We start from the raw sequence: 21,191 nt of genomic DNA on the forward strand, positions 1-21,191 counted from the left end.
ATTAATACAAAAAATCTGGTCTATGATAGGCCATATATTTACAGCTGTCCTACTTGCAGTGTCAATGTTATAGCCTTGAATTTTATTCCATCTACAAGGATCAGAAATCAGGGATAGTCTGGCTGCCTAGCTTCCATTACAGAAATCAATCTGCACCATCTAGCTTTTTTTCTCAACTTCCTTGCTGTCTGCTTTTCACCCTTGCTTTTTCTTTATCCACCTTGCCTCCTTCCCTCCACGACCCTGGGGCCACATTGTACACTATGTCACTGTATTTGTTCATGCTCTATCCTAGTCTCTCCATGTGGGATGTCTGTCCTTTCCTTCTTACCCAGAAAACTCCTACACATCCTTTAAGGCAGAGTTTCTCCAAGTATGGTCAGAAGAATCTAAAGCACTTGAATTCAAATAATTTGGAAAAAGTGTTAATTTTGTACAGAAATTTTTAACAATTTAAAAATCTCCTTTAGAAGACCTGTTTCTGGGCTTGTGATGATCGGTTCCATTCTGTCACTGTGTTGCAGCAGATAAGCAATTGTTCGTGCTAGTGGGCTGGCCTCATATACGTACCTGCAGTCTGACTGTCCATATAGGATGCCTAATAATTACTACATACAGGTTGTTAGGCTTGGCAATGACAGATTCTGCAGCGTTAGAGTTAATTATCCCAGAGTGTAGGGAGGGGAATTCAAGTGCCTTAGAATTGTTTGGGTCTCCCCAGACCCAGTGGGCTCCTTGATCCACACCGGCAAGCTATTGCCACTATATCCATGTGCCTCTCTAAGCAGTTAAAGAAAGCATTAAGGAGCTTCCCGATTCAGCTGAATTCTTCATTTGGCATTTATCCTTTTCACTCTTCAATGCTTATCCCATAGAGAAAAGTAATGACAACGACTTCTTCCAGGACTTTGTTATCAGTTTTGCCAATATTAAAATGAGATCAGTCTGGTAAATCAATAACTCTGGTGATTCTTATGAACACAAAAGTTTAAGTACTTGTTTAAGATCTTGGCAGACTGCTGCAGTAATGAGTCTGTCTCAATTTATTCATACCTCTCTTTGCTATGTGACTTGCCATCCCTCCTATCAAGAGCTGAATCTATTTTTCCATTCCTTCAATCTGGTCTTGGCTATGTGAGTTACTTTGACCAATGGATCAACAACAAATGTGACACTAAAAGAAGGTTAATACAGGTTTGCGCATTAAAACTTTCCCTTTCTTGCAGCAGGAAATCCTTTCCCCACGTGCATGACCCCAGGCTAGCTTGCTGGAGGAGGAGAAACTATTTGAGAGAGGATCCAACCATTCCAGCTGCCTCATCTATGCTATCCATAGACATATGTCCCCAGACATAACAGTAAGGTTATTCTAAAACTCCATTTGCAGCTAATGAAGCCCAGACTAGAAGCACTACATAGCCAATCCACAGATGTGTAAGATATAATATATATATATATATTTTAAGCCACTATGTTTTGAGGTGGTTTGTTTAGGGGTAAAAACAAACTGATTCAATGGCTTACTTCAAAATAACTTATTTCTTCACCTCCCTCCACTGCAGAGCACACCCACTCTGTCTGCTCTGTTCTTCCAGAATATTATATTTACAATATTAATGAAATAAATCACTGTTCTGGGTATGAAGTTCTAGACACTGCACTAATACTCACCATATCTATAGGAAATTTAATGGCATCTCCACTTTATAGACATGGAAACTGAGACTCAAGGAGGTTATTTAAATTGCTCAAGGTCATGCAGGTAGAAACAATGGTGGATGCAGTATTTGAATCCAGCTCATGTGTTAGTAACTAGGATTCATGTTGAGTCAAGTCTCATGTATTTAGTCACCAGGCTTTACAGAATTGAACTACAATGATACAAGTTGAATATAAGTTTGCCTTCACTGTAGATTCCAAGTACTTTAAAATTCAAGATAGTTTTTCATTTGTCATTTTAATCAGATACGGGGCTCAACATCTGTTATAACAAACATGTTTAATACATATTTATAGAATAAAATTGACCTTTAACATTATATTTACCTTCCCTATCCCTATTTCTTGTTTGTCATTGTTCAACTTTTTGCCTACCACCTGACCAAAAAACAAAACAAAAAGACAAAAACTACATTTTTATGGCTCCAAGTACTCTGAACTGTACATCCTTTAAGATGGCTTTCACAGGTCCACGCTACTTTTAGGTCTTTTTACCTTGGTTTTATGCCCTTGCTGTAATAGCCACATGGAAATGCTTCTGGATGTCCAGATAGTTCTATGGCTCACTTAGATATCAAGGCCTTGGTGTCTACTATAAAGGAATATTACAAGAACAAGATACAGGTACAAACTGTAAATATCAGGCTCTAACTTTACATAGGAATAGTATTTATTAAAATTTTTATTCTGGTTCAGATTTCCTCCATCTCTATTAAATGAACCAATCACTTTAAAACCATCCATGCTGTGTTGTCATTCCATTTAAATGAGGACTGTGATACTATGCCTGGCTTAAGCACAGTACATTCAAGACTGTTTTTTTTTTCTTTATGCACACTGCTGACAGCATTATCCAGTGAATTTTCAGTATCACTCTCTCTCTCTCTCTCTCTCTCTCTCTCTCTCTGTGTGTGTGTGTGTGTGTGTGTGTGTCTTCGGAAGAGAAAGAACAAATGATATCATTTATGTGAGAGATGAAGAAACAAGAGTCTGGAAGACTTTTTAGCTCTTCCTGAAAGGACATGAGCAGGAAAACAAGACAAAAGTCACAATTCCCTTGAATTAAGTCCCATTTTTTCTCCAGGCAGGCCTGGCTTTGATTTAAAATCAAGATCTTCAAGTTTTTTCCCAAGGTTTTGGAGTCTTCAAAAAATGGATCCTGTTTCCAGGCAGTTTTCCCTTTACTTTAGGGGAAATTTAAACAAATCCAGTATTTCTTATTCAAGTAAGCTTAAATCATTTTTAAAAATTAAAATGTACTCAATGCCCAAAAGTGTTTAAGAATTTTAATTTGTCTTTTGTCCCATTCCTTAGAATTACTTTTCAAATGGTTTGGATTTAGCCAAACCTAAAATAGATTTTTGCCAAGAGTCTTTTCTCCCCCCTTAATTTTTAAACCCATGTGTATTTTAAGGGAAATTTAATACATATGCTTCTAATTCATGTGCACTTAACTCATCAGAATGTTCTTTTGTAAGACCTGTTTGAAGTTTAAGAAGTCTTTTTGGAGCCTCCTTTTAATAAGTCTTTTCAAGCCTTTATTCTTAGAAGCAGGAAGTCACATTTTGCCAGGAGAAAATGAATTTCAACCCCCAAAGGTTCACATTTAGTCCAAAACTAGCAGCCAAGCCACTTTGTGAGCAACTTTAAAAAATGAGTTACTTTGCCCCTAGGATAAAGTTGTTTTATTTTTTAGGCCCCAAACTCAGAAAACATAAACAGACTTTTATTCATCTTATTTCCACATATTAAGGTTGTCAATGATATTTGTGAATGAAGATAACTTTAAAATAAATATAACTCTAAATGCATCCTAACATTCCCTTAAGATTTACTAATAGATTTTGTGAATAAGCTGATAAGATTATTTCCTCAAAATAAAAACAAAACAAAACACAAAATGTAGTAGATATTGAGTCAAAAATAAATGATAATGAGAGGGGTGGAGTGAGATATGGAGAGAGATTGCTTATAGAGTAACAGATGACAACAGCTCAGTGCGTAGAAATACAGCATAACAAGGGCTTTGATGAGTTTTTATCACAGCTCCATGTGTCAGAGAATCTGACATATATGAAATATGAGGATTAAAGGAGAACAAAGGGACTAAACACAAGATGCTGAACAAAATGCCATTAATGAATTATAAAGACAAGAATGACAACGGAGAAATCTCAGTGTTTAAAAAAATTACTAGTTGGGCTAGGATAATATCCCATCAGATTTATTTTTCACTTCCTGCTTACGGCCACAGCTATTCTTTCTGGTTTTCTATCTCCCAGGTCTGGAAATGATGCCCAGGAAGACCAGTCTGCATCTGGTCCACCAAAAGAAGGGCTAGTGAGAATCACAAGATACAGAAAATCAGTTACTTTGATTTCTTTATAATGAATGATCTACCCCTGTTAAATAAAGCAAGTAATACTTCTTGTTATTATCAGCAGAACCATAAACATTACTTTTTTTTTTTTTTTGAGACGAGTCTTGCTCAGTTGCCCAGGCTGGAGTGCAGTGGCGCGATCTCTGCTCACTGCAAGCTCCGCCTCCCGGGTTCACGCCATTCTCCTACCTCAGCCTCCTGAGTAGCTGGAACTACAGGTGCCCGCCACTATGCCTGGCTAAATTTTTGTTGTATTTTTAGTAGAGATGGGGTTTCACCATGTTAGCCAGGATGGTCTCGATCTCCTGACCTCGTGATCCACCCACTGTGGCCTCCCAAAGTGCTGGGATTTCAGGCGTGAGACACTGCGCCTGGAAACATTTCACTTTTTATGCTGCATTCAGTTGAACAGAACATATGTGTAAAGAACATATGTGTAACCCAATGACTATCATTAAGCAACTTGTGGCCGGCCGAGGTGGCTCATGACTGTTATCCCAGTGCTTTGGGAGGCCGAGGTAGGCGGATCACGAGGTCAGGAGTTCGAGACCAGCCTGACCAACATGGTGACACCCCCATCTCTACTAAAAGTACAAAAATTATCAGGGCATGGTGGCGCGTGCCTGTAATCCCAACTACTCAGGAGGCTGAGGCAGGAGAATTGCTTGAACCCGGGAAGTGGAAGTTGCAGGGAGCCAAGATCACGCCATTGCACACCAGCCTGGGCAACAGAGAAAGACTGTCTCAAAAAAAAGAAAAAGAAAAAGAAAAAGAAAGAAACTTGTGTGCTATCTGGCCTGGAACAATAATCAGAGGTTAAGGAATATTTACTCATTAAATTACTCATTAAAAAGTTATGCTTGTACTAAAAAGATTTTGCTTGACTTGAAGGAAGTTCTCAGTCCACCTCTCCCTGAGAAAGCTGAGAGAGACAGAGAGACGTGGCCCTATGGTGAACCAGGGACAGGCTTGCCAGAGACGCTCATCTGCAATAACCCGCACTGTGACATTTGGAGGCAGGGCTCCTGCAGTAACAAACGTTCTCTTCTTGCTCTGTTCCCTACTCAGGGAACAAGGCCCTTGATAAAAACCAAAATATTGCTTAGTAAATTGTGCTTGTTCCTCCTTTGCTTTGCATTCCCTCTTTTTGCTTTTCGTTATCTCCCTCTGATTTTATCTAATTCCTTTCTTGGTTTCCATCATTATTTTTATTTTCTTCCCCTACCATCTCCTTACTTCTTCCAACTTTGCATATACTTCACCCCGTTTGCATTTCTCACAAATCTGTTTCTCTGTGCCCTCCTCACATTCCATCTGTTTCTTGTCCCCAGGTTCACCTCTTCCCCTGCCTCTGACTGGTCTGGCCTGCTTTTTCTCTGCCTAGGAGCACAAAGGCAGCTGCTTTTTTTTTTTTCCTCCTAACATCCTCTTCATCCCAAGCCTCAGCTCTGCACAGTAAATTGGCAATGGCAGGAGGAAAAATTTACATTAACTCTTACTTGACAACAGAGAAGACAGGGAGAAACATACACACTCATTAGGAATCAGCTCAATGTGCACATATAGATGTACTTGGAAACTAGCAGGTCAACTGTGACATTAATAATTAAGTTCTCACCTGTTGATTATGCCACCACCCTGCTGAGGCATCTCACCATCATAACAAGAACAAGGCTTGAAGCAAACCAACTACCCCAGCTTCCCATCCCCTGCAGGAATTAGACCTGTAGCCTCCTGACAGTCATGCCACCTCTTACTGAAGACTTCCAGCAGTGACCTTACTATTTCAAGAGGCCCACTGTTCAGCAGTTAGAAAGTACATTTGATCCTTGAAGAACTCAGGGACTAGGGGCACCAACCCCAGGCACAGTTTAAAAATCTACGTATAGGCTGGGCATGGTGGCTGATGCCTATGATCCTGGCACTTTGGGAGGCCAAGGCAAGAGGATCATTTGAATCCAGAAGTTCAAGGTCAGCCTGGGCAAGACCGTGTCTCTACAAAAAGAAAAAAAAAAAAAGGTATAGTGGAGCTCACCTATGGTCCCACCTACTGGGGAGACTGAGGCAAGGGAATTACGTGAGCCCAGGAGTTTGGGGCTGCAGTGAGCTATGATTGTGATGCTGCCTGAAGCAATCCTTCTCTACAAAAATTACAAAATAAACAAATTAACCAGGCACGGTAGTGCGCACCTGTAGTCACAGCTACTCAGGATGCTGAGGTGGCAGGAGTGGTTGAGCCTGGGAGATTGAGACTGCAGTGAGCCATGTTGTTCACACCCTTGCACCACTCCAGCCTGAGTGACAGAGCAAGACCCTGTCTAAAAAAAAAAAAAGATGGAAAGAAAGAAAAACGAATATCCAAGTATAAGTTTTGACTCCCCCAAATTTAACTTAACTATTAATAGCCTACTGTTGGCCAGAATTCTTATTGATAATATAAACAATAGACTACCACATATTTTGTAGGTTATATGTAATATATACTGTATTCTTTCTTACAATAAAGCAAGCTAGAAAAGAAAATGTTATTAAGAAAACCATGAGCGAAAATATATTATTCACTAAGTGGAAGTAGGTCATCATAAAGGTCTTCATCCTTGTCATCTGCATGTTGAGGAGACTGAGGAGGAGGGGAAAGATGAGGGTTTGATCTTGCTGTCTTAGGGGTAACTGAGGTGAGGAAAACTCACAAACAAATGGATCCACATAGTTCAAACCTGTGTTGTTCAATGGTCAACTATACTTATTGTCAAAGAGCTTCCTGTCACTAAGTTCAAAACAACCTTACTGTGTGCTATAGAACGAATGTTTATGTTTTCCCAAACTTCATATGTAGAAAAGTAATCCCCAATATGATGGTATTGGGAGGTGGGGCCTTGGGAGGTGATTCAAAAGTGGAGTACTCATGAATGAAGTTAGAGTCCTATAAGGAGGCTGAAGAGACCAGAGCTCTCCCCATCTGCCATGTGATGTTACAGTGAGAAAATGACCTTCTATGAACCACAAAGCTGGCCCTCACAAGACATGGAGTCTACTGGTGCAGCCCCCAGAACTGTGAGAAATAAATTTCTGTTGTTTATAAACTATCCAGTTTATGGTGTTTTTGTTAGGGATGGACTGAGGCACTGTGATTCCATTTATTGATCATAGGTCTCTCCTGTTGAGTATTGGAGAGGCAATCTTTTGACCATAAGAACAGTTCTCTTACCATCCCAAGTTTCTAAGATTTTTCCAGGAGAGATATCACTGGCTTTCCTCATCACACGCTAAGCCCTGTGTGGGTAGGTACTGTATCTCTTTTTCACCTAGGTGTTCCCAACTCTCAACAAGGTGCCTAGCATATAGTAGGCACTAACTAAGTGTATGTTGAATAAATGAACTAACCCTTCTTAGAGAAGAGGCAATCCTAGCTCAAGTTCACACAGCTTGAAATTGGGAGAGCCCAGATATGCATCTATCTTCTTCTCTTAAAACCCACATTTAGCCTCTTTGCTGTTTTGCTAACAACTTTCTTTGTTTATGGTGGTAATAGCTATGATATATGGAGATGCTAAGAGAACTAGCAGAACTAAAGAGGCCTGGAGTTGAGATCAATGGCCACAGACAGCAGAGATCTTTCCAGTGGAAAGTGTGGCAGGGATGCAGCCTTACCCAGTGAACACCAGCCTTAGAGTGAACACCACAGCCGGATGCTCAGAGGCAGATACAGCCAACCACAACACACCATGTGAGAGACCGTGCTTAGCCAAAGGAGAAGACGTGAGCCAGGGGCCCTCTCCAAAACTCAGTAGCATATGAAATTGTCCATAGTCCCTGAGCATCCTCTAGAGAAGGAAGAGAAAAGAGAAACTTTTTAGAGAGTCAAGTTGAAAGTTGGATTGACGGAATATTAACCCAATGAGAGTAAGTTAACCTGAAGGAGGCTCTCAAGTGTATATTCTGTCTCATTCCCTTATATAGGGAATGGGGCTTCCTGAGCAAGCTACTTTTATTTATTTATTTATTTATTTGGCACACTTGTGAATAGTTTAAAAACTTCAATCCTTCTGTGAGGTTATGTAGTTAGTTATGATGCCTTATTATTACCCACCCAATATCACTGTAATTTATAAGATATTATTAAATTTCTGGTCAAATATACATATATATTGGAGTGAAATACTCACCTATATCTTATATACATGACTATAGGATGCATTTATGTAATATAAAAATATATGTCTTTCATTCTAATGCTGGTTCTCTTTTTCCCCTTTTTTCTTTTTTTATTTTGTCTTGAATAGTTCTCTCTCATGACAGTCTTAATAAACTGTGTAATATTAACATATGGGTATCATCCCCTGTTACATATCTATTTTTATTTGAATGATGAAATATCTAATAACCTTCATTTGCCTGTTTCTGAATGTGTCAGATCATATTGATAAGTATTCAATAAACTTAAAAGCATACCTTTACTTTTGGTTTCTCAGGCAACTTCTAGCATTGATTGCAAATTCAAACAAGTATCATTATTTTAGTTAACATAAAAATACTACAGGTATTTGTTTCATATTGTCTGTTTAGGAGAAAAAGATTTTGGTCAATTTGTATTTCTTTTTATGTTTATTTAAAACAAGCTGAGAATGAGTCATGATTGTTGTTCACTCAGTCTTGGGGAAACATAAGACTCTCTCCTCTTCTCTCATCTTCCCTCCACTCCCCATCTCAGGAGAGGTTGTAATGACCCAAGACTAAATGTAATCCTTGATATGTTGCAATGGGGCACTAATGTGGGGAGCAGAGCCTTTAGTGGGAGGATTAAAGGATTATATGTAGAACTAGAGAGCAAAATCCGTTTTCATGTTCTTTTCCTTTGTTTTTGTTTTTGTTTTTTGTTTTTTTTTGTCCATCTTTTCTTCCACTTAAATGGTTGGAATGGAGACACCAGCTGGAAGAGCATACTGTCATCCTTGGGAAGTCAAGTAGAACACTTCTGTGTAGGTCTTAGGGGAGAAATCATCCTTTGTTCTTGATTCTTCCCCTTGTGTAACTTTCTTTTTCCTCCATCTCTGGGGTAGCTAATGGGGTAGAACAGGTCCTGGAGGTACCTCCTTCTTATCTGGAAACACTCAAAGCTTGAATGGATTGGCACTCAGGTCTAGAGACGAAAATATGTGGAGGAGAGACTTAGGGCAGGCTCATCTCTAGGTCTTAAAGGAAACAGGTTCTCTTTTTGACATCTGGCATTCTTGTAAAGAGAGAGACAATGTTTCCATTTTATAGAAGAGTAAAATTATGTTTAGTAAGATTTAGTAATTTGCAGAATAAGTGGCAGAGATTAATCCAGGCAGCTAACTAGGAAAAAGAATCAGAGATTTGCAACTAAAGCTCACCTAATAATATACAATTTCATTTGCCTGCAACATCATCTACTCCAGGGTCAGTAGTGTGGAAGTGGCTGTATGAGGAAGCAGTGAAAAATTCAGGTATTTAGTTCAGATCACAGAAGTCTGCTTAGAGTTACAACTAACGAGGTAGAATGGTTCCTCATTGCAAACAGGGGATGAGAAATGTGTTTTTTTTTTTCCTTCATGCCTTTCTGGGGAACCTCAGTATTACTCAAACATTTGGTATCCAAATGTTCCCAAGATCACTGGGAGTAACCATCTGCTTCTCAAATATCCCAAGTCTTCCTTTATAGCAAGAGAGATGTTCACTGTAAGATTCTCTGTCATATTTAGGAGTCTCAGAAACTCCTCCAGACTTTTTAGAGTGTGATTTTTTTTTCCATTAGTCCCATATAACTTTTTCAAATAATAACTGTTTATATATAGACTGTCAAGTTCCAAAAGTACCTGAAGTTCTTTTTACCTACCACAAAAACATATTAAGAAATATTTAACCAGCATGATGGAAGGAAGACTATTTTCAAAAACTCACTTATAATTTCTACATGTGCTACTCACTATTCTTTATTTTAAAATAGTCTATTTATTATATTCATTGCTTAAAAAAAAGAATATCCTCACTTGATAATTATATCTTCAAGAATCATTATATATCTACAGATATTAAGCTTATATAAGTCAGGGATAAAGTTGTTTAATTTTCAAGAAGAGGTCCAAGGCTTTATTCATCTTGGGGACGTGTTAAACAAGGTGTTTTTGTATCTAGTGTGGTTATCTTAGGATGCAAGGTTGCTTTTATTTTTCCTTCTGACTGCATATGTGTACATTTAATTATAACGGCAGCAAGGCCAAGGCCAAAGATCTTTGTGTATGATCTTTCAGTCCTCTGTAGTCACCCTGTGTCTTTTCTTTATAAAGTCCTTGTACATACCACTCCCACTGCCCACACGCCCTAACTATCTCATCCTCTAGCTAAGTCTCAATTTCTCCCTCAGATTAGTTTTGACTAGAGCAAGAAGGCTTAGATGTGAATACAGCAGGATGGCTTACTCTGACTTACAACCTAGATCAGATCAATCCCCACTACTCCATGTTCTTCATCCCACCTAAAAATACAGCTTTGCTTATTTCTCTTCTTGTAGTAAGTAGCAACTGCTTTGTGGTGGTAACTAACTTTTGTTCAGTACTTCATTTTTACAAAAGCCTGCCACATACTTCTGGGCCCCAAAACAAATTCATGTGGAGAGTGAATGGGTTAATGCTGTTGTCTCCACTAAACAGAAGATAAAAACAAATCTCAGATCAATAAGGAGACTTGCCCATGATGAAATACTGAGCAGCGGCCACAGTAAGATTTAAACACAGAACTTCTGATGAAAAATCCCACTATATTTTCATCCCACTACCTCCACCCTATTGGAGAAGGAAGTTATATAGTGCACGAATTTTCTTTCTTTTCTAATATATATTAATATTTTGCCCACATTTTAAAAAGTTGTTTTATTTAATCTCTAGTGTGGTTTATGAAACAAGATCTTTTTGTATCGTTAGAATAACTGTCACAGTATATGATATTCATATATTATTTGAGTATTTGTCACAAAACAAATAAATACTCAGCCAGTTTTCAATTTTTACAACAGCCGGAGGCAGTCATAATTGATTTAGTATATAAGGGAGATAGAAAAAGAGGCTTCAGGGATACAGCAAGAATCTAAAACCACTGTAAAAAAAAGAAAAAGTAAGCAAAAGTTAAGACCAAACAAAATGATTTTTCTCGAAACTTCCTCTAGTCTGAAGATTCTTTGATGTTCCAGTGCTACACTGGTGCCAGTTCACTACCAGCTCCTGAGAACCAATCATGAAATAGTCAGAAATTTTGTGAATTGGTGCCTTAAAAATTGGCCATGGTGAGAATATTTACACCACAAATATCAGCAAACAACATGAACCAGGGTGTTTTCCCCTGAGGGCAGGTTTACCAGCACAACACTGGGTATTGTTCATACAAAATACTAGAGAATAGATGAGAAAAAGCAATCGAATAAAAATAAGATTAAGATAATAAATTTTCCTAACATTTTTTACATCTTAGAGGCTCTCATGTATTATCTAATTTAATCTTCACCAAAAGTCATTGAAGGTGGCAGAGAAGGAACTATTTATTATCCCATTTTACACTTGAGGAAACTGAGGATCCAGCTGTTAGAGTTGGTACTGGTGGTAGTGAGGCTGGAATCAAACATTTCTGGGTCCTTCCGCAATGTCCTCTCTGTTCACTGGGAGTACTTTATTAGGGTAACAATTTATGCTTTGAGGGAACAGGGCAGAGACACACAAGTTTTGTGCACACTTTGCCATACTTGGAAATGGATGGGAATTCTGTTTTTGTTTTTCCACTGAAAATCTGTGGAATCTGGAATGCTTTTCCTGAAAAAAGAATCCACATGACCATGTGCTAATGTGGGTTTTTTTAGCCCTGGTTTGCCACAACCCTCTGTTTGTTTTCTCTTAAATGTTAATTTCTAATTTGAAAAACCTGCTCAGAGAATAAACACTGAACTCTTCAAGACTATTTTTAAATATCTTCTTGGTTGCTTGGTTAATTTGAGTGTGTATATATGCTGGATTGACAGTTCTAAAGATTGAAGCCATTTATTTATCCCTAGTTTAGAAATAGTACTGAAAATGTTTTTTTTCAGACATGCCCAGGCAGCCTTGTGGGGTGCCTCACACGTGGTATCATGGCAGTTACGACACTGAGAGACAAGAAAATAGTGCACGTGTCTAGGGCTGCCTTTGGCTTTTTTAGTTTAGCGTCCACAGAGGTGGGACATAGACAAATAACTGTTGGTGTTCCCTGATTATGAGGTTTTGTGCCACATGTTGGTCAAAGAAAGTGGCAGTGTCGGAATGAAAACCTCAGCTTTATAAAAATATAAGCAAATTTGCACAGATCCAATTGCACTCTTTACCACATTTCCCTCTACTGCCATGCTTTCTCACTCAAATTTGATAAGCGTAATAGAATTTGTTGAACCACCATGAGTTGTTTGTTATAGTTATACTCTGTAACCTCATTAGATATTCAAAACTATATTAAGAAGTGGGTATAGAATCACCAATCCTCTTTTGCCATCAGAATATCAAGAAAAAACTGTGACCCAAGAGTTATCTTAGAGCATAGTGTTGAGAGACTATGCAGTATAGAAGCATTAAAACATTAGTATCAGAAGATATGAATTCTAATGCCCAAGAAGTATTAATTGTATAAATAAGTGAATGAATAAATAATTTGTGACCTCATGACTCAACAAGGGAATGATACTAGACCTGTCATCTCAAATTTCAGGCATGGGATTATGATAATACTTACTTTACAGGGTTGTAGTAAGTACTAAGGAAAATAAAGTACATGAGAGTGCTTTATAAATTGATCTATATTGTATAAATATGGTATTTTATGTGAATGTTTTTCACATCCTAAATAACAGGATGGATAAAAATTCACAATGTATCATTTCTCAGATGGGTTGGTTATACAGTCCTATTTATTTAATACACTATGGCCATTTTCCCAAACAACAGAGTAAACTCTACTTACTATTTGACTACATGAATCAGAAAGAATCAGTTTTCCATTGTTGCTGTTGGTAATTGGTATCCGTATGTATACTTTGAGATGAATTTAAACATAAAGCCATGTGACTAGATGTCTAATACATTACATTGGACTATGCAAGTTCTTTTCTTTTTCTTCAATGCTCTCAAGTGGCAAAGATTAATTTATAGTGTGTATGTGTTTTTAGCATCTGTGAGGTTCTCCTGTGGGTTGCTCCATTGAGAGTAAAGCTTTACAAGCTGAAATGTGAATGAAGTAAAGCAGTTGTTAGGAAGAGATGGAAAACATTATGTGCGTAATTATGTTTCCACACCTGCGTTTATGAATTCCATTTTTATAGACAGAAGGAGATGTGGAGGCAATTAAAGTTACTGTATGGACCCCATTGGCAATGAGTCATTAGAGAGTTCACAGGGCCATTAAGTATTGAGGGAAATCCCAGTGCCTAGAGAGATAGAGAAAAGCACCAAGTACTTAATTACTGGTTGTGGAGGTGAGAGTTAAAATGAAATCATGGCATTGGGTTAATAAAATCCAGATTAATATTGCTGCTGATGGACACACTCCTGTTTGAAAAACTATTTATATAAATAAATGAATATAATTTTGTTATTTTTAAAATAGTAATTTTGGATTCTGCTAAGTCAATTATGAACTTGTGTAAAGGCTAAGAGGTCATATTTCAAAAGCGAACTTGTTTAATTAGCCTTCACATTTCACCAATATTTATCTTGTTCAGGCAACAAATTCAATGCAACATATACTTGCTGAAGACCTACTGTGTGGTGCTATGACCAGTGTGGTGCTGGTTACTTAACATTTTATCCTAGGGGGATAGTTTCTTCTTTTAGGTACTTGTTCTTTTGAAATAACTGAAAAAGCAATGTGCTTTCTGACTCATGGTTCTTATTCCATGCTCTTAGAGCAAATGCCAGCTTGCTGTGTACACTGTTTGCACAAAGTTTGTTTTGCACTAGGCTCATTAAGTCCCCAGGGCTCTAGTCCATATGGCGATGAATGAGTTTCAGGTAAAATAAAAAGAATGTTGTGATTCTTTTGTGAAAGAAAGAACTGTTTCTCAACATTCTCAGTAAGAGCATTTTTGATAGTGCTTCACCAAACAAGGTGCAGATTGGAGTGCAGGAAAAAGCCATCAAGAGTATCCTCTCATCCACGTTAGGCTGGAGACGTGTGAACAAGGATATTCATGTGTGGACATGAAGCCATTCTATTAAAAATTCACGGAATGTAAAGATTCTACTACTTCCACATCATAAATATTATCATATAGGACATTTAAATTACTTTTCATTCATTATAAAAAATGACTGATAGAAAATACTATGAGGCAGATGGTTAGGTCCCATTTTGATGTCATTAAGAGAAAATTGCACATATTTTGTTCCAGGCAGTAATATGAGAGGTCATTTAATGAAAAACACATTTACTAAATAAACATTTTCTGTGGAATGTGTTTGGGTATAAATATTTTTATTGTAATTGAATTTCTTTGCTATGTATGGTACTCATATTTTTAAAGACCAACTAGCTGACCTTGATGTCTAGGTTGCTTTTATTATTGTTATAGTTGCTGAGGTGCTCAAAATAAGAGTTTTACAGGTACCAGTCAAGGGCCATAAATTTCTTCTCAGTGTGCTTGAGTTTTTTCAGGATCTTAAGAAACCATATCTCATGTTTCTTTTAGTTACCATCACTCCCGAATTTGCATCAACTCATATATGTGTGAACTTATTTTCTAATCTTGTTAACTAAAAAGTTGAACTTGTGGAAGTCCAGAGTAGAACAGTAGTTAGCAGAGGCTGAGACAGTGGTGAAAGAGGGTGTTGGGAAGATGTAGGTCAAGAGATGCAAAATTGCAGTTAAACAGGAGAAATAAATTCAATAAATCTATTGTACAGCATGGTGACTACAGTTAATAATGTATTGTATTTGTAAAAATTCTAAGAGAGTAGATTTTATATTCTCACCACAAAATTGAAAACTATGTGAGGTAGTATGCATATTAGCCCAATTTAGCCATTCTACAACGTGTATATATATTCTAAAACATCATGTTGTACATGACAAATATGTATAATTTTGTCAATTTTTAAAAATGTATGTCTTTATTGGTTTTATATTTAAGAAAAGTTTAAAAGATTTCCTGTCATTTGTAACATTTTAGATCATTATAAACTGGACAATTTGTTTCAAATTTATTCAGGGAAAACTTCTTCTGGATTTTCTGGTAAGGCCAGACTCTCACCATGTTGGCATAATGGGCATCTGTGTCTCTTTCCTACAGCAGGAGATAGCCATGCGCATTTTTTTTTGTTGGCGGGGGAGGTTTGTTTTAGAATGTATTTCTTAGGAGAGTAATAAAGATTAAATAAAATAACCCAATTCTAATACCTAACAGAGGGTAAATCTTGTAAACTCTCAATAAATGTTAGTTTAATACACACACACATACACACGCATACACACACACGTATACACCTCAGAATACAGTAATGCTATTTGGCTTCAGATTGACAAGACCCTCCCAAAGCCGTTATAGGAGTCTCTGAATTGTTTACTGGGCAAAGCACACTGACATTAGTTCTTTACTTTTCAGTTCTTCCTGATTCATCAATCACATATTCGTACACACCCTACAATGTGTATAGAACTTTTCTGGGTGCTTAGCAAGATGCCAAGTAGTATAAAATAGTTATTTCCTCCCTCCCTCCCTCCCTCCCTTCCTTCCTTTTTTTCTTTTGAGACAGAGTCTCGCTCTTTCACCCAGGCTGGAGTGCAGTGGCACGATCTCGGCTCACTGCAACCTCCGCCTCCTGGGTTCAAGCAATTCTCCTGCCTCAGCCTCCTGAGTAGCTGGGACTACAGGCATGTACCACCACACCTGGCTAGTTTTCATATTTTTAGTAGAGACGAGGTTTCACCGTATTGGCCAGGCTGGTCTCGAACTCCTGACCTCAAGTGATCCGCCCACCTCGACCTCCCAAAGTGCTGGGATTACAGGCATGAGCCACTGCGCCCGGATTTTCTAAGAAGTTACAACTTAGCCACAGAGACACCACTTTCTTACAAGAAAAAGTAATTAATTCTATTCAGATTAATTGCAATTGCTTTCTTTCCCTTAAGTCCTCAATTATAATAATAGACCTATATTTTCAATCATCACCAGATAATTTAATCAAACCTCCAAAATTCTGAAAATTTTCATTCATTGATTTTTGATTTCAAAGACCTTAAACCTTAAGGTTTTTCCTCCCTAGTAAACACCACTGAAGTTCTAGAACTCCTTAGTTTCTGATAATGGTGTGATCATACAGAGGAAACAGTGAACTAAAACTTGAGAGACTGTGAATCGCCCTTCCCAGAAGCACTATCGAGCTCCGTGACCATTAATCATTTCGCCTTTCTGAAACTCAGTTCTTATTTTTTAAAACCAAGAGGACAAAAAACAAAATACCACAAAGCTCTTTGGCAGCTGTAGCAAATGATGGCAACTTGGCTGCCCAGGATATCATGAAGCTGTTTGAAAAATTTATCTCCATTTTTCCTAATATGGTACCAAACCATCTTGATTACTCAATAATATAAGCTTAAATATTATCCTTTTTAAAAAAATATTATCCTTTTAAGCTAACCACAATATACAGAAGTTAATATGGATGTTATTGGCTAAGATAAAATTATGAGTTATTTCTAAAACCAAACAGAAAAAGTATGCGGAATGTGAGGAGTGCTTCAATAGAATCACACATTTCCTATTCTCACAACTGTAGACTTTCCATCTATTTGGAAAAATGGAAACAAAGAAATAAAGATAAATCTTATATATGTTTGAGTGAAAACATGAATGTATCATGCTTCAAAGTTTTTTATATCTAGGGTAGAGAAAATACCATCATATTAGAAGCTAATGCCCTGAGAGATATCAACAAAGAAAACTAGCAATCTTTAAAGGCCTCAAGGAAGAGCTAATAAACTTTTTCTCTGGGAGTGATCTGAAAAGACTATTTACATCATCAAACAGTAAAAGTTTCACCTTTCATTGCATTAGAATAATTCAAGGCAAAGATAATTTTTCATTGTTAACTCAAGAAGAACCAGCATGTATGTTTATCCATGCATACATACATCTAGAACAAAATTAGTCACATTTTAAAACAATTTTCACTATTTTGGCTGCCTTTAGATCTAAGTAAAGATACATTTTAAGAGGTGAGAAGATAACTGCTAAATAGAAACAATACCTTTTCATCTCCATGTTGTTCTTTTCAAGAACTCAGGCTGCAGGTAAGAATCTAGTAACCCTACTAAGATAGACAGGAGTTTGTTCATGTTTGTGGAGAGGCAACAATTAGTTTTCATGCTGAGAAGCTCTTCCCAGGGAACATCTGAGTGTTGGAAACAGTAGACAACAATTACCAACCAACCAACCAAACAAACAAACAAAAAACACCTAAAACCAAAATATTGCTTAAGTTCCCCTCATGCCATCAGTGGGCCAAAGACATGGGTCCAGCTCCACTGGTTAGCATATAGGAGAGGGTGGCCACAAAGTATAGTAGCTCTTTGTGTTCAGGCCATCAGTAAGAATTACGAGACTATGTTCTTGAGTGCAGTAGTGCCCCAACTTCATCCCTCCGAAAAAAAAATTCCATCAGTAGTATCCAGCATGACAGCAGAAGACTTAAGGCAAATGGTCTATGAGGACACTGGCTCCCTAATCCTCAAAACCTGTCTCTAATCCTTAATTTTGTCTCATGCATGTCCCTCACTAGCAAGTGCCGGCATCTCACATTTCTCTGGAAAACCAAATTACTGCAATCTTACTTCCAGCTCCAGCACAATAGTGGCTGAAAGATTCTGCACTTTCTATCTCGCCAACCCATTTCCCCATGTACCTATGAACTGAAACCAGGTACATCTTGGATGGAACAGTCACTCAGGAAGTACCTAAACACCCTGCATTTAAGGCTTAGCCATATTTTCTGGGATGTAATGTCTCTTACCTACTTGGGCTCTAACTCTGAAATAGTCAGTACTGAGCTTTTGGATACCAGACAAGTAGATTCAGGTCTATAATGATCCTGGCTCCTGGCCACAAGTAATCATGGACCAGTTCATGGACTGCCTGCCTTGAATTTGTGAGTTAAATACTGGTATATGCAGGACTAAGATGGATAAATCAGGGGTTTCTTACATAAGTCAAGGCAGAATGTCTGAAATAAAGAGATATTGGTGAGAGATCTAAAATGAGACTAGCACTTAGCTAATAACAATAATAGTAATATTAAATTAATAAAATAAAAAATAGCTACCTCTTAGGCACTCTGTTAAGTGTGCCACATGCATTAATGTGTTTACTCTTCAGAACAATCCTATGAGATATGATATCCCAAATTTACAGGTAGTTATGTTTGGAATAATGGGATTGTGTAGGTAGGATCAAACAAGCAGAGACTTTTGAAAGTCCTTCAGGTAAAAATTGAAACAAAACTTAGCAGTTGAGTTCTATCTGGCAACTGGCTAATGTCCAAGAGCAATCAGCAAATTAGTAAATCTTTCCCATGTCAACCAACCTAATGTGTGTTCACAAGGGAATGGCTTACACATTTCCTTGATAATGTCTTTATCAGAGCCAACTGCTACACTAGAACAATCCTAAGAATCCCCCAGAATTGAGGAAGAACTGCCAATTCTGCACAATTGTGACTGCTAGAAGACAGTGGCTATGAATCACCTGCATGTACGCCTCTCACAGAACTTTAAATCCAGGCTTACTCAGTATAGGTTCAGCCAGAGTGTTGGAACATCCTGCCGCTGCAGTTTAGCATACACCATAAAAGATCCTGAGCAATCCTTTGGCATCAGGTGTAATGCAATGAGAACTACTCAACTCCCAGATCTGGAAAGTTGGGATATTTGTGACTAAGACTTAATGAAATGACTTGTTCATGATTTGGTGAACCGAATTTCTTTCCACAACTTGGAGGGCTGAATTTCTGCCAATAAAGGTATATTTACAGACAAGTGTTATAATAGAAAGCAAATACAAATATTTATGAAGTTGGCAATGTATTGGAAATGGTAGAGATTATCATTTGCTTCCGTCCACTGTGATAAATGATTGTTTTCCTGTTGTCCTTCTAGATCTGCTCTGCACCCTTTCCATCTGTCCTCAGCCAGGAAAACTGACCTATAAGGACCATATCACCTGGGTTCCTGTGACTTCTGGCTTCGAGTTGAAGACCGTCAATGGGGAACATGATTAGCAGACTGGGGCAGAGGACAAGGAAGAAGAGTAAGGGTGGGGTATTTATTACTTTTGATATCTGTCTGCAATGTTGTCTTGGGCTGGGCATGCCCCTTGACTGAAGCTCTCTATCCTTCCAGGTTCAGGCAACTGACTCCTCTCGCTCATTTCTTCAAGCCTAGGAATGTTCCACCTGTCTCCAAGTTCCTGCATTTTCCCTTGTGGTAATGCTATATTCACACTCAACCTGTTGTAAATAAATCCTGATTAAAATCACCTTGAGTGTACTTTCCGTTTTCAGATGGAACACTGATTGACAGAACCATTCACACCCCAGTCATAAATCAGCCCTAGATTTAATATGAGTCTATCTTCTCCACAATCCTTTTATAGAATAACTTTTAAAAACTCCCAGGTTGAGCTCCCTGATCTCTTCTGCCTTCAACTTTCTCTCATCTTCCAAAAGGCTACGGTCACCTTTCTTTTTATCCATTGCTTCCTGTTAACTTCGAACCATATTATTCCTGCTCTTGCTATTCTCATAATTTAGTTTTCTAAACATAAAAACCTTCTACAGCCAAATGGATTACAAAGATTCAAAATTCCCTGTGAACATAAGCTGCAAACGGCATAAATGACTTTTGCTAGTTGCAAGCGGCCTTGATAACACAAGTAGTGCTATATGCAAATGAATGCTAATGTGAAAGTGGCTTTGTCACTTGAGATTAATGTGTTTTAGGTGAAAAAAAAAGTCTAGGAGTACAGAGATTTATGATAATTCTTATCTACATCAGGTGCTTTGAATCTCTTAACTGACCTGGAGTAGTCATGGCAATGGCCTTTTTGCATCTACAGAATTTAAAAACAAACCTTCAAAGCTTTAGAGAAATGTTTATCTATTTATTCACTTGCCAAATGTATTTGGTGCCTTCTGTATGTTAAGCATTATATTTGATTTTATATGTTTCAAAAATAAACAGGACACAATATCTGCCTTCAAGAACCTTACAGCTAGTGGTGGAGGCAGAACCATAAGCAGAAAAGATAATACAGGATGATAAGAGCAGTAATAGAGAAACAAACTATTGTGAGAGCACAATAAAGGAGTAACCAACTCACCTTGGGTGATCACTGAAAGTTTTCCAGGCGGGGCGCGGTGGGTCACGCTTGTAATCCCAGCACTTTGGGAGGCCAGGCGGGCAGATCACGAGGTCAGGAGATTGAGACCACGGTGAAACCCCTTCTCTACTAAAAATACAAAAAAAAAAAAAAAAAAAAAAAATTAGCCGGGCGTGGTGGCGGGCACCTGCAGATGCAGCTACTCGGAGAGGCTGAGGCAGGAGAATGGCGTGAACCCAGGAGGCGGAGCTTGCAGTGAGCCCAGAATGCGCCACTGCACTCCAGCCTGGGCGAGACAGAGCGAGACTCCGTCTCAGAAAAAAAAAAAAGAAAGTTTTCCAGAGAAGACAGTTCTTGAACTAAATCAACAGGAGTGGACACGTAGAACTGCCTGCCTGCTAGATATTTCCTCCTGAATATCCTGTAGAAACTTCAAACTCAACAAAGTTCAAAGTAATGTATCATCATTCACTTTAAACATGCTTCTCTATTTCTCTGTTTTTCAGGTTCTATTCAGTCACCTAAACTACAAACCAGGGCATCAGCCCTATCTAATAAGTCCTGCCGATATAACCTCTTCAAATAAATGAAAAAATAGAGCTGACTAAGCCCAAAGTTGTGGTTGATGAATGTTGTGAGCTCGACTGTGGTTGAAGATTAGAATGGACTAATCTTTATATTTACAGTTATTCC

This window comes from Pan troglodytes, chromosome 7 (genome assembly GCF_028858775.2).
Source record: "Pan troglodytes isolate AG18354 chromosome 7, NHGRI_mPanTro3-v2.0_pri, whole genome shotgun sequence".
NCBI lineage: Eukaryota > Metazoa > Chordata > Mammalia > Primates > Hominidae > Pan > Pan troglodytes.